This window comes from Ptychodera flava (genome assembly GCF_041260155.1).
Source record: "Ptychodera flava strain L36383 chromosome 23 unlocalized genomic scaffold, AS_Pfla_20210202 Scaffold_23__1_contigs__length_28996876_pilon, whole genome shotgun sequence".
Lineage (NCBI taxonomy): Eukaryota > Metazoa > Hemichordata > Enteropneusta > Ptychoderidae > Ptychodera > Ptychodera flava.
Genome location: NW_027248277.1, coordinates 17,957,338 through 17,970,018, shown reverse-complemented (window position 1 = coordinate 17,970,018; position 12,681 = coordinate 17,957,338). Strand labels below are relative to the sequence as shown.

Sequence of the window (12,681 nt, the reverse complement as noted above, 5' to 3'; positions counted from 1 at the left end):
GAATCTCATTTTGGACTTGAAAATATTGGTAAAAATGTTAAGTAATTTGTTTCTCATGGTGACCCCTAATTTTTACATTTAATTTGGCAAGAAAATGGTTGAAAGTTTCATTGAGGAAATTTTGAGTCAAAATTAAGACTTTCACTTCGAGGTGCATACCACCTCGCCAATGGGTGCACCTTCCAGTGCGACCTGTCTAGCGGAAGATCTCAAAATTGACTATGAAGAATCGTTGCATAATCAGTAATTTGTACAGTATACCTCTTTGTACCGTTTTCTATGTACAAACATTGATCTACAGTATTTGTAGGTTCACACGCTAGCCATATTTTCAAAGTGGGCTAAAATACCCACGATGTACATCGACTTTACTTTTGGAACCAAGTGTAGCTAGTCATGCATTGTTTATTAGCAAAATTGATTTTGAATAATTATGTTTCAGAGGAGGTGATTAAAATGTATACATGATTTTCTTTTGTCGCGTTCCTGAAAAGAAAACATTAATAGTCACATATAAGGCCCAATTGTTTAAGATGAACATTTATTTCACTTTTCAACAAATTTCTACCGTCTTCCAGAACTTAGCTTTGTTTGTTTGTTTGCTTTTAACAATTCTTCATAGATGTTAGGGACATTCCTTTTCAGTGTTTTGTTTTGATCTAGACCAAGAAATGGCGTCCACGAATTCACCCTTTGCCGAGTTAACGTTAGACTCAGACAAGACCGAAGACGTGAAGTTGCTGGATGGTGGTCGTAAGTTGCAGAGTTCCAACTTTCCGAAGCATCCAAAGCTGACAGTTAAATCACCTTCAAAAAACCGCTGGCAGAACTTGCCTCAGGAAATGGGAAAGTATTCCATCGCCATGACTGGACCATCACTCGAGGAAGAGAGAGCTTAAAGATCCATCCTTCATGACATTGACACTTGATGGCAACTTCATACACGGAGCTATCACTAGAGGCGAACTCTGGATTTTCACTTTCCAAGTCAGAAGATCATAGACTCCTACAAAAACTAAAAACAACGTTTGACATTTAATACACGAATGAACTTTAAACTTGACGATCCTTAGTTGCGTACAGACCATTAAAGTCTTAATGTACGTCATGTTTGTTCGGACTACGTCAAACCCGTTCACAATGATATCCTAGCATATTCCCAGTTGTTTGTCCATACACAGGGATGTGGGTATGTAAAAAAATAAGTCTAGCTTTGGTTAGTGGTAACTGAAAATGCTAATTTCGAATAACACATAGATTATCAAAAAGAGCCTCTACTGGATGTATATTTTGGAAAGCAATTGTGATAATTTTTGGTGTAAAATTTGATTTCTGTGGAAAAGCGTTATCTTTACCAAAACAGGGCCACAGAATTGGTGACTCTGAAGTACCTACCTTTAAAGTTAATCAAACTAGGTTAGTTTCACAACGAAATATTTTACGTACTTTCTTAGTGTAGTACATAATATTCATCAGTTCTATATCATTTTAAGCCGCCGAGATAATAAAGAAAACTGGAGTGAAAGTGAAATAGTTCCAGCAGCCTTTTTAAAGGGCAGGCAGATGTAACTTTTAGTGATGTTTTCACTGTGTTTGTTTTGTATGTAAACAACAATTTCTTGTTCTACTCCCAAAAGCATATTGATATACTTGGCGTTTAGCTTGTCAACATAGTGTTCAACATTTGTGAATTCTGGTCTGGACTAGAATTCAAATGTAAACATTAATAGTGTGTCTTACACATACTGACACTGTGTTGGTAAGCTGAGTAGTGGGTGTTTCAACATGCTATGGGGATTACGTAGAACAAGAAATAATAATTTTAGTATACATACAAAAACATAGTGAAAAAACATCAAAAGTTACAGCTACTTGCCGTTAAGAATAAACATCTCAAGCACACAACTATGAAGTCTCTCAGAGATCTTGAAAAGTTGAACATCGGATGTCCTGGGTGGTTTTTATTCTTTAAATTTATTTCCCAATGTCGCCGACCAAAGTATCCAGTATCCAATGCATTGTCTCACAACTTATGATACGATTGGTAGACCCTATTGCTGAGAAGTGGGAGGGCGACATTTTGAGAAGAATCTCTAGAGCGAACTAGGAGATAAAAACTCTGATAACTTCAGTATCAGGGATTTATGTTTTATCTAAAGAGGGTCCTAGCTGACATTAAACAATTGTTTTCCACTTTCCAAAGGCTGGGAAACTGACAGACTATTGGCCGAATGACTTTCAAATAGTGTAGCATTTATGTGAAACTAGTGGAGGCTTTTTAAATCTTATTTTGAACTTTTGATGATGTCCTTGATGAGAATGATTCAACAGGAATTCGTCGGAGAGATGACACGTACGGGGGATGAGGCAGATACAAGAAAGTGTATGAACACATGGAGGTACAAGCATCCATGATGAAGAGTAATGCAGTCGTAAGGCGGGATGCCCCTGAAAGGTGAAGACTTACACTTTTGCTCAAACTATCCTCAATGAAACTTTAAACCATTCTCTTACCAAACCAATACTAAAAATCAGGTGTCAACGTGCAAAGTTTGATACCAGATAAACAAATTACCTTACATTTATCGATATTTGAAATTCAAAATGGTATCCCAGTGTTAACTCTATGAGGAAAAATACAATTTTTGAATTTCAAAAGACGGTGAAACTTGTCTTTACTTCAAGAGCTTCAAAATGAGCCCCCAAAATCATGGATCAGAAAAGAGTTGAAAACAATTGACAGCTTAGTCTTAGATGTATGTCTACAAAGCGCATTTTACCTTAAGGCAACGAGGGCTGGTGAGTTAAAGTGGAATTTTCCTTACGAACAATTTTGTTTAAATTCTCCAATTCATAACTTCTTTTCTGGTCTAACATTTGCACGAAAAGTGTAGAAAATGAATCCTTCGCCTTATTATTCTTATTGATATTATATAGAAAAATGTCTCTTCCCAATAAAGCTGACGTTGAGGATAGCAGACATTTTCGCTCTTAAGGTAGAATGAGCCTTGATGACAGATAAATATCTCTTAATTTTCACAATATTATTTTTTGGTCTTCCACTTCACGCTCTATTTGAAGGCCGGTAGCATGCAGCAAAAAGAAGTTTGTTCTATATTTTACGAAAATTCCCGCCTTCCCCAATATTATGCAAATTTAGTACTGAACAGGTAGAATTTTGTTTTTGTCGTTCGAAGCACAGCGTTACCACTGGGGACAGCAGCATGAATCTCGAAACCAACATACAAAAGTGTACCCTCTATTATGGCAAACTAACACATTAAACACATTATTAAAACTGTGGCGGCGCTCATGCAAAACTTTTTCAAGCATCGCCCCCAGGCTGTGGTGTGATGACATGACACGGTTTGATCCCTTGACACTGAGGGCGTGGAATTGACTCAAGTGTCAATATGGCTGACGAAGGGTCAAATTTACAGGCACTTGTTGAATACATCGACTTTGCGGCAATCAAACACAGAGGCCAACGACGGAAGAGCCCCAATAAAACGCCGTATATCAACCACCCTATCGGTAAGCCGCGATTCTTTATTTTGAATCTCTGCTCTGTGTACACGGTTACTGTACCCATGAAGGTAGCCCTGTACCACAGTTACGTGTGGTTCGATACATAGCGGCCGCCGCGTGTAAGCATAGTTATACCACTCTCCGCCTCGTGCCCATTGTTCTAACCATGCTTTCTTATATCCATAACCGAATATTTTATAATTACCACCAGGCTTTCTTTTGTTTAAAAAGTGTCCGATTTACAAGTTCTTTTGTTTAAAAGTGTCCGATTTACTAGTAAATCGGACAGTTCTTTTGTTAAAAACTGTCCGGTTTACTAGTAAATCGGACACTTTTAAACAAAAGAACTTGTAAAATGGACACTTTTTAAACAAAAGAAAATCACGTGGCGACGAGTAAAAAAACCAAATGCGAGACATTAACCAGAAGGAATTTATTTCATCATCAAGTACAGAGTAAAGACAGTACTTTAAAAGAATCACCAGACTGAATTATTTTTGTATGACTGTACATCTCAAAATCAATAACAGGTCACCGTGAAATAACGGTATTGATTGCAAATATCACTTCTGTGTTAGGGTTATTGTTATCATGATCATTCGAAGCTGAAATTTAAGACTTCAAAGTCAGTTGTCAAACACTGAATGTGGAGATTTCAGTCGCCTTTGGTAGAGTTAAAATCAAGCTATAGAAAACACACACGCAGTACCGCAGTCATTGTGGATCTAGACATATTGTTTTTTTGTACTTGCAGTTTCTGTTGCGCCTTTCTCTGACGTGGCTGTGTAGCTTGGTCTTCCGATTGTGGTCGTAAGCACTGGCGTGACAGGGGACTTTTCTTTTCCATCTTTGGCTTTGGTAGTTGAAGTGCAACGGATACAGCTTTCATTTGTACTTCATCCGCCATATCGAACTACGTAGAGCGACTCGGCAATTGCATGTATGCTGCTCAAAGTTTTCGACCCAAATGAGCAAAGCACAGTACTGTAAATTTCCCATAATTCATTGCGATTTGTATCCTCAGAGATTCCCCAGAGAAGTCTACCAGGTCTGCCATGTGTAGACAAATTCATAGACTACTTGTAAAAATTCTGAAAACGTACTTTTAAGGACACCATTCTTCTCAATTCTCATTTTAAATGATTTGGAAAATTATTCAAGATTGAGAGAGGAGATAGCATTTCTGTAAAATTTTCCACTGATTGTGTCTTCAGCCATATAGAATAATATGATGGAAAGTAGGAAGACCAGTTGCACCTGTTTTTTGAAACAAAATGATATTGAATTTTTCCAATGGAAATGACAAAAGAAATTTGCATTTTTAGTTTTCTCAGAGAATGACCCCTTCAGTTCGTCATAACTTGCTGCCTAAAAGTATGGCATTTGTAGTACCTACAGAACATGACTTCCATGGTTGTTTAATGGTTATTTTGAAACTTTTGTTGAAATTTCTAAATGTACTTTTACTGGATATTATTTAACAATTATTCTGATGCTGAACATTAGTGCTTACATGCAGAACTGGAAAAGTTTTTAGAAAAGTAACCTTCATGGATACAAATCAAGAGAATTGTGGGTAATTTATTGTACTGTGCAAAGCGTGACTTTAACGTCGATCTGCAAACACCTTTTCACTTCATACGACCAACCAACCAACCAATCAAGCAAATTCATACAATTCAAATAAAACCAGGTGCTCAACCACTTCATCGCACTACAATAGCAACACATGTCAACTTTGTTTTATCCAATCATGGGTTGCTTTTTTATACTTTCGTTCAACAAGGTGTCAAAACGTCAATGTTTTCCTGCCAAAGTTTCAACGTGCACTGCACTAAAATCACAAATAAAAACCTTCGGCGTGCAAACAAGGCTCTAAAACTCGGCAAATTCGTGGTATAACACGGTAAGCGAACTCGTAGGAGGCGGTTTACGGAATTTAACGGTACAGTTTGCCATAAAACTCCTCGGCCCTGCGGGCCTCGGAGTTTTACTGGCAAACTGTACCGTTAAATTCCGTAAACCGCCTACTACTCGTCCGCTTACCTATAGTAAAATAGCCACGCGGCGGCCGCTACATCAACTCGTCCTAAAATAACGATGCCACGACGTATCATGACGTTGTTTTTACCTGCAACTTGGAAGCATTACGAACTCGGCCGAAAATCATAGGAAATGAGCATTTTGTAAGTAGATGAAGTATCAGGCGTGAACTGTGTGATTTTCGGCCGAGTTCGGAAGACAGTACCTTGCCAAAACATTAATAATCCTTGGCAATGTTCGCTTCTACTGAACAGTCACGGTGATTATCGTTCAGAACAAATTGGTCGCTAGAAGGCAAGACATCACGAGACAGATCCTCGTACAGTTTATACAGCGTCGTTGATTCATAAACGTCGACGAGGCCAAGGGGCTTCAGGATCTTTGACCCCTGGGTTATTTGGATGGATATAAATATTTCAATGCCTTGAATAGCGGCTACAAAAGCTATAAATTACGTGCCATGCCAACCATAGACAGAAGAGGGGGCCAACGGAGGTCAGCCATGCTTGTTTCTGGTATGCACCTCCATTATAGGATGTCTTCTAGGAGAGACTACCCACACTCCCCTGCTCGGTACATGCTAATTAAGCCTGCCTACAGTGGGTTTTGGGAAAAGTAAATGGTTTGGAACAGGGTAAAATAGGCCTAAAACAAGAAATGATGGCGAACTTTTGACCTCGGTGCTGACACGCCACCACCCAGCGGCGGATGAGAACTGCTTCGAGACCCTGAAAATTCAAAAAAATGTCTCGACGTGCACACTTTGAGGTGACGTGCGCGCTGACGAGAAACAAATCATTTTTTTGGCCTAAGCGTGAGCAACATTCCAGTCACCCCTCATTATGCTCATTGGTAGGCGGCGCCAACGTCAGTATAATGGAGGCACAGGCGTACGGAATGTTTCCTAGATCGTCGTCGGATGGGAAGTGACTGACACTGTACTGTGAGGCCGAAGACCGAACCTCGATACTGTATAAGAATACAGTATTCATACAGTATAAGTATACAGTATTCTTATACAGTACCGAGGTTCGGCCTTCGGCCTCACAGTACAGTGTCAGTCACTTCCCATCCGACAACGATCTAGGAAACATTCCGTACGCCTGTGAGTGGAGGTGCCCAAGGTTCACTGTGAATTGACCAGAATGTTGCTCACGTTCTGTTTTGGCGATTTAACTGTCCAATTCGGCCGAAAATCATACGAAACGACCGTTTTTGAAACAGATTAAGTATCAGGTATGAATTTTGAGGACGATAGGGAACGATTGAGGGTTACATGACTGATGAACTTGCTAATTTTCACAGTAAAATCGATCGTCGAAGATACATGGTGGCAAAATGTCCCTATACGAATAGCCATTTGATTTCCTGACTTTCTTCTTCTCAGGCATATGTACACACGTCTATAGGGCGCATATATAGACGCAGAGCAGAATAGACAACAGGTGGCTGTGGTTCAACAAAAGATCCTCGAGGGTCTATATGGTTCAACTTACATTCAGTTCAGTATTGGCTTACTCCTTGATTATCCTTGCATATACAGCCTGTACGGTCTGTGCCCCCGCCACCACACATAGGACCTGCGCTACAGTTCAGTAGACCCCAACTTTCCTGGCAGGCGATTTGGATGGTAGGGAAAGGTAGCCCACCTTTCCCCTCCACCCTTTTCTCAGGGTCTATTGTTCAACCCACAACTCTAAGGAAAATCTCAAGCTATGGTACTGCAGATGCAAATGTTTCTGCATTATAAAAGGCTTGGATCAAGCATGGATCAAGTACACACCACACATCCTAGGAGCTCTCAAGATGTCAAGCTTGTACCTCCATGGGCAACATTTTACAAGTGGTATCCACAAACTGATGCAGTCAAATCACCGTACACAAAACAAAGACGTCTTGTAATTATGGGACTGTGAATTGTGTACGACGATTTGACGTCATCAGTTTGTGGATACCACTTGTAATATGGTGCCCCTCCTGCTTTACCTGCAGGGTAACTTTTAGCTCTGTGCGAATTACCGACTTAAGGCCTCTCTGTGGTGGGAAGCCATAGCTGGTAACACACAGCCTTGCCACACAGAGCTATAGGTACATGTAGCTTTATGCATGGAGGAAGCACTGTAGTACCTCCATGCACTATGCATGGATGGTAGCACCAAGATGCTTGTTTGCTCTCTGTGTTGTCGGGGGCACAACTGTGGTGTATCAAATATGCTGGGGTCAGAGGTCATTGCTAATGCATATACTTTTTCAGTTGTCCATTGCAACACCAACTGTTGTCGTTGATTTTGCTTGCAAAATGATGAAATGTGTTAATCTTTGAATAAACAACCATGCACTACCCTCTTTATTGCTATCTACAACCAATCTCCCAACCATGCTAACTACGTCGACTGTAACAACGCACATTTTTGCACATTTTTCTGTGAGCCGTCGACAATTTCTGCTCAAGTTGTAAACTTTTACTCTGTAGTGTATTCTAGTCAATAATAAAGCAGGCCTGTACAGGGTGATTTATTCAAAGATTAACTAATTTCTTCATTTTGCAAGCTACATTTAATTCGACGACACCGATCCGTGTTGCAATAAGTGACCGAAAAAGCCTACCCTGACCAAGGGCTTGCGACAGTTCTCTGGCAATGACCCCTGACCCAAGCATGATCAATACGCCAGAGTAGCACATCTGGCTTATTCACAGCTAACCTGCATGCAGAGTTACCCAAAAGATAGAACTATTAATTCATGCATCCACCATCACTGCTAGATTCATCAAGGCAGCATTAATAAAGCGCACTGTTATCGCAGACATACAAGGGTAGCTTTAGGATCATTCATATTATACCCTAGCCTTGGGAATCACTACAACCACCTGTGGTAATGAAAATAGTTCAGAGTGATGAGGAATATCTATATCCTTGTTATTTGAATAGTTTTACATCGCTATCAAAGTTAGGGCAGCGATTTGAGTTCCTCTATTGATACCAGTGCTGATCAGTTCAGTTTAGTTCAGTCACAAAGATGGATATCGATATTGAAATAAACATTCAGATACTTGTTATAATCTCTCTGTATCACCTGTTTCACAACCACATGTGGTTTGATTTTGTGAATACACACACCCTTTGATACCAACAAAAATGTTTCTTCTCATGGGAAATCCACTATACACCAAGTCCTTAACCTAAACGACTACAGGTAGGCTGCTAGTGATAAATACAATACACTGTTTGTGTGTAGTATTATCTTCACTCTTACTGCTATCTTTTTTTGAATTAATTTTCAAGTAGTTGATCTCTCCGTCAAGAACCGTAACTTGTACACCGGTAAGGCAGAATCATCAAATATTTCTGAAACAAATTGTATGTGAGACATACTAGCTTTCACTGCCACGAAACATAGATCCATTCAATTCTCAACAATAAATATATGTAAAAAACTGATATGTTGCATTGCCAAACCAAATACTGGGTATTTGAAAATGCTGGAGTAGACCAGATAGTGGACCAAGAAACTTTAATTGTTACAACGGTGTTATTTCCAAATCAATGGTGAGGTTTGACCTATGTACGGGGAAATGAAGTTGTTCACCACTGTGCTGTGGTTTAACACCATTGTTTTCAATGGTGAGGTTAGACCTATGTACAGGGAAATGAAGGTGTTCACCACTGTGCTGTGGTTTAACCCCATTGTTTTCAATGGTGAGGTTGGACCTATGTACAGGGAAATGAAGGTGTTCACCACTGTGCTGTGGTTTAACCCCATTGTTTTCAATGGTGAGGTTGGACCTATGTACAGGGAAATGAAGGTGTTCACCACTGTGCTGTGGTTTAACACCATTGTTTTCAATGGTGAGGTTGGACCTATGTACAGGGAAATGAAGGTGTTCACCACTGTGCTGTGGTTTAACACCATTGTTTTCAATGGTGAGGTTGGACCGATGTACAGGGAAACGAAGGTTTTCACCACTGTGCTGTGGTTTAACCCCATTGTTTTCAATGGTGAGGTTGGACCTATGTACAGGGAAATGAAGGTGTTCACCACTGTGCTGTGGTTTAACCCCATTGTTTTCAATGGTGAGGTTGAACCGATGTACAGGGAAATGAAGGTGTTCACCACTGTGCTGTGGTTTAATGCCATTGCTTAAAGGCCCAGTCAGGCTAACCTTTGGGGATTTTCCACAATTTTGTTTTCTCTTATATCAACCGCCATTCTTGTTTCTCCAAAGCATATTGAGATACACAGAATTCAGCTTGTCAACTCAGCCTGTACATGTGTTAACTGCGCTGTTATTGTTGAGGAATGAATTCTAGTCGGGACTGGAATTTAAATGTAAACAATTACAGTACATTTTACACACTAGCTGCTATGTTGGTGTTTCAAAATTCTTTTGGGAGTAGAATAACAACTGGCAATTGACATATCAAATAAAAATCATGAAAACAACTCATAAAAATATAGAGTTACTGGCACTTTAGTAAACTTTAAGACTAAAATTTCATGTCAAATTATTGTTAATTTTCACAATTTTTTGATGTCATTTATGATAGGTTGAGAAACAATTGGATTACTTAAACCAATTACTTTAATAACTCACAACAAAAAAGGCCAAATTTTCAGAGTCAAAAGTTTTTTTAATGATGCAAGCAACCTTGCGCACATGCCAGCATTTTCAGTTCAATTCGGTTTTACGTCTTGAATAAAGTCATTAACATTATAAGATTATAAAATTCTCGAAGGACAGACGGGAAAACATTCTACACACATATTACAAAGTATTGAAAACTAATGCTAATCTGAAAAAAAGATCTTCAAATGAATGTCTTGAATATAGTCATTAAGGTAAAAAGTTATTTTTACATACAAGACTGAAAGGATAGAAAGAAAAAAACATTCCACACATTATAGAATATCACAAGAATATTAAAACTCATGATTATCTGCAACTTCTTTGTCAAATATCTTGAATGAAGTCTCTGACATCAAAATAACTGATAGCTTCTTAAGGAAAGGAAATCATGAACACGAAAATATCACTGGATCTTTGTCTTTGGATTTGACCAATATCAATCAACAAAACACAGTCTGGTACAATTTATTTTGATGTAATCACTGTACAAACACTTTGATGCATTGGTTGTCTATATCTGTTACAACCACCCTGCAAGGTACATCATCTGTCAGTGCTATACCATTGGGATTGCTCAGCTCATCACTATCACTATCAATACGACAAACAAACTTACCACTACGCTCAAACTTCAGTAGACTGCTGGGGCTAGTAGTAGTAACATAGACATATTTATCAGTTTCAATTGCTATTCCCCTTGGATCTCTCATCTTACCATCCCCACTCTGACAATCAAAGGAATACAAATACTTGTTATGTGTATTGAATACCTTGATACACAGCTTATTGTAGTCTGCTACAAATACCATTCCAGTAGTTGATATCACCACACCCCAGGGCCAATCCAATTTCCCTTGACCTTTTCCTTTGGACCCAAATGACCTAACGTATTTGCCATGTTGTGTATAAATCCTGACACAATGCCCATCCCTGTCTGTCACATAGACATTGCCATCTACAGGACTAATCCCAATACCATATGGATTTTTCAACTCATTTTGTCCAAAGTATCTGATGACATGTCCATTCTCATCACTGACAACTACTTGCTTATTGTTGTCATCTAAACTATAGTATGTGTTATCACTTGATATAGCTATATCACATGGTGTGAAAGGTTTCTTAAACTCTTTGAATTTCAAAATTTTCTCAAATGTACCCTCTCTTGTGGTTATCTGCAACCTATTATTGTCAAAATCTGCAGTGACAATGTCTCTGTCATTGTTTATGGCCACACTCCAGGGTTTGCTGAACTGTCCCTCAGCACTTCCTTGACTGCCAATGGTCTTCACCAATCCTTTGATGACAGGTATGATGACAGGACAACCTCGTATTGGTTGATCTCCTATTGTCATGGTTACATGATATTTTCCATCGAATTGTCCAGCCACTGTAACTCTGTGTGTACCATCTCTGTTATCAGTTACATTGATGTCTTCCCATGATGCATCAGGTTTTCTTACCTTGGCTTTCACTTGTTTTTTTGGGATGACTTGTTTTCCAGTGGAATCTCTGGTTGTGATCAGTAGATCTGCAGAGTCACCTTTCAGGAGTTGTTTTGGAATGTTTTCAATTGTACACTTGGAAATATCAATGTTATATTGAGATTCAAGAATTCCTAGAATTCCACGCTCAGAGAATTTATCTTGTGGTGTGAATATGAAGTCCTTATCTTCAACCTTTGCTATAGTTTCCATGGTAATCAATTGCTTGAATCGAGTTCCAACATCACCCTTTGTGGTGAGAAGTTGAGCAGCATTCCCATGATGCATCAGTGTCTCTATGTAATTGCCTGCACTCTTAATGTTACCATGTTTTAATTCCATGTCATCAATATCAGCAGCTGCTCTTTTAATTTTCATTGTGTAATTGTTTTTCAGTTCATCTATCAGTCTCTGCTCTTCTAGCTTTATTTTCTTGATGATTTCTTCTGCTTTCATTGTCACCTTCCTTTCTTCTCTGCTGCACTGCTCTGTAAGATCAGTGTGTATCTGCTTGGCCAGAGTTTTGTTCTTTTCAGCTTCCTGTTCTTTCACTTTCAGTTTGTCAACCATGGCTTTCAATTCTGTAAGATAGTCATCTGCTGCATCTTTCAAGTCTCTGTGTACATGTTCTGGTATGCGGTGTTTGACTATGGTGCAGTTTGAACAGACGGGTACCTGACAGGTTTCACAGTAGAATTCAATTTTGTTCTCAGTATGGACACTGCAATATTCCACTGCTTGAAGTGTCACAGGACTGGTTGATTTTGCTGTTTCATATTCTCCCATGGTCATCAGTCGATGTGTCTGTGTTAGTGGTAAGCTTCTATGTGTCTTAACACAGATGTTGCATAGATAGTATCTACACTCCACACACCTGTTAGTTGCCGTATTCTCTTGACAACCTGTACATTTGATCTCAGTTCCCTGCATAGACTCCAGTCTTTGCTTGAAAATCTCAACCAGATTGCTCATAAAGAAGTTGCCTTTTATCGCTAGCAC

General features: G+C 39.2%; 1 pseudogene; it reads left to right on the top strand.

Annotated features, from left to right (window-relative positions):
- Positions 1-3,413: 3,413 nt before the first annotated feature.
- Positions 3,414-12,681, top strand: part of LOC139123794 (guanosine-3',5'-bis(diphosphate) 3'-pyrophosphohydrolase MESH1-like) — a 79,839-nt pseudogene continuing 70,571 nt past the window's right edge.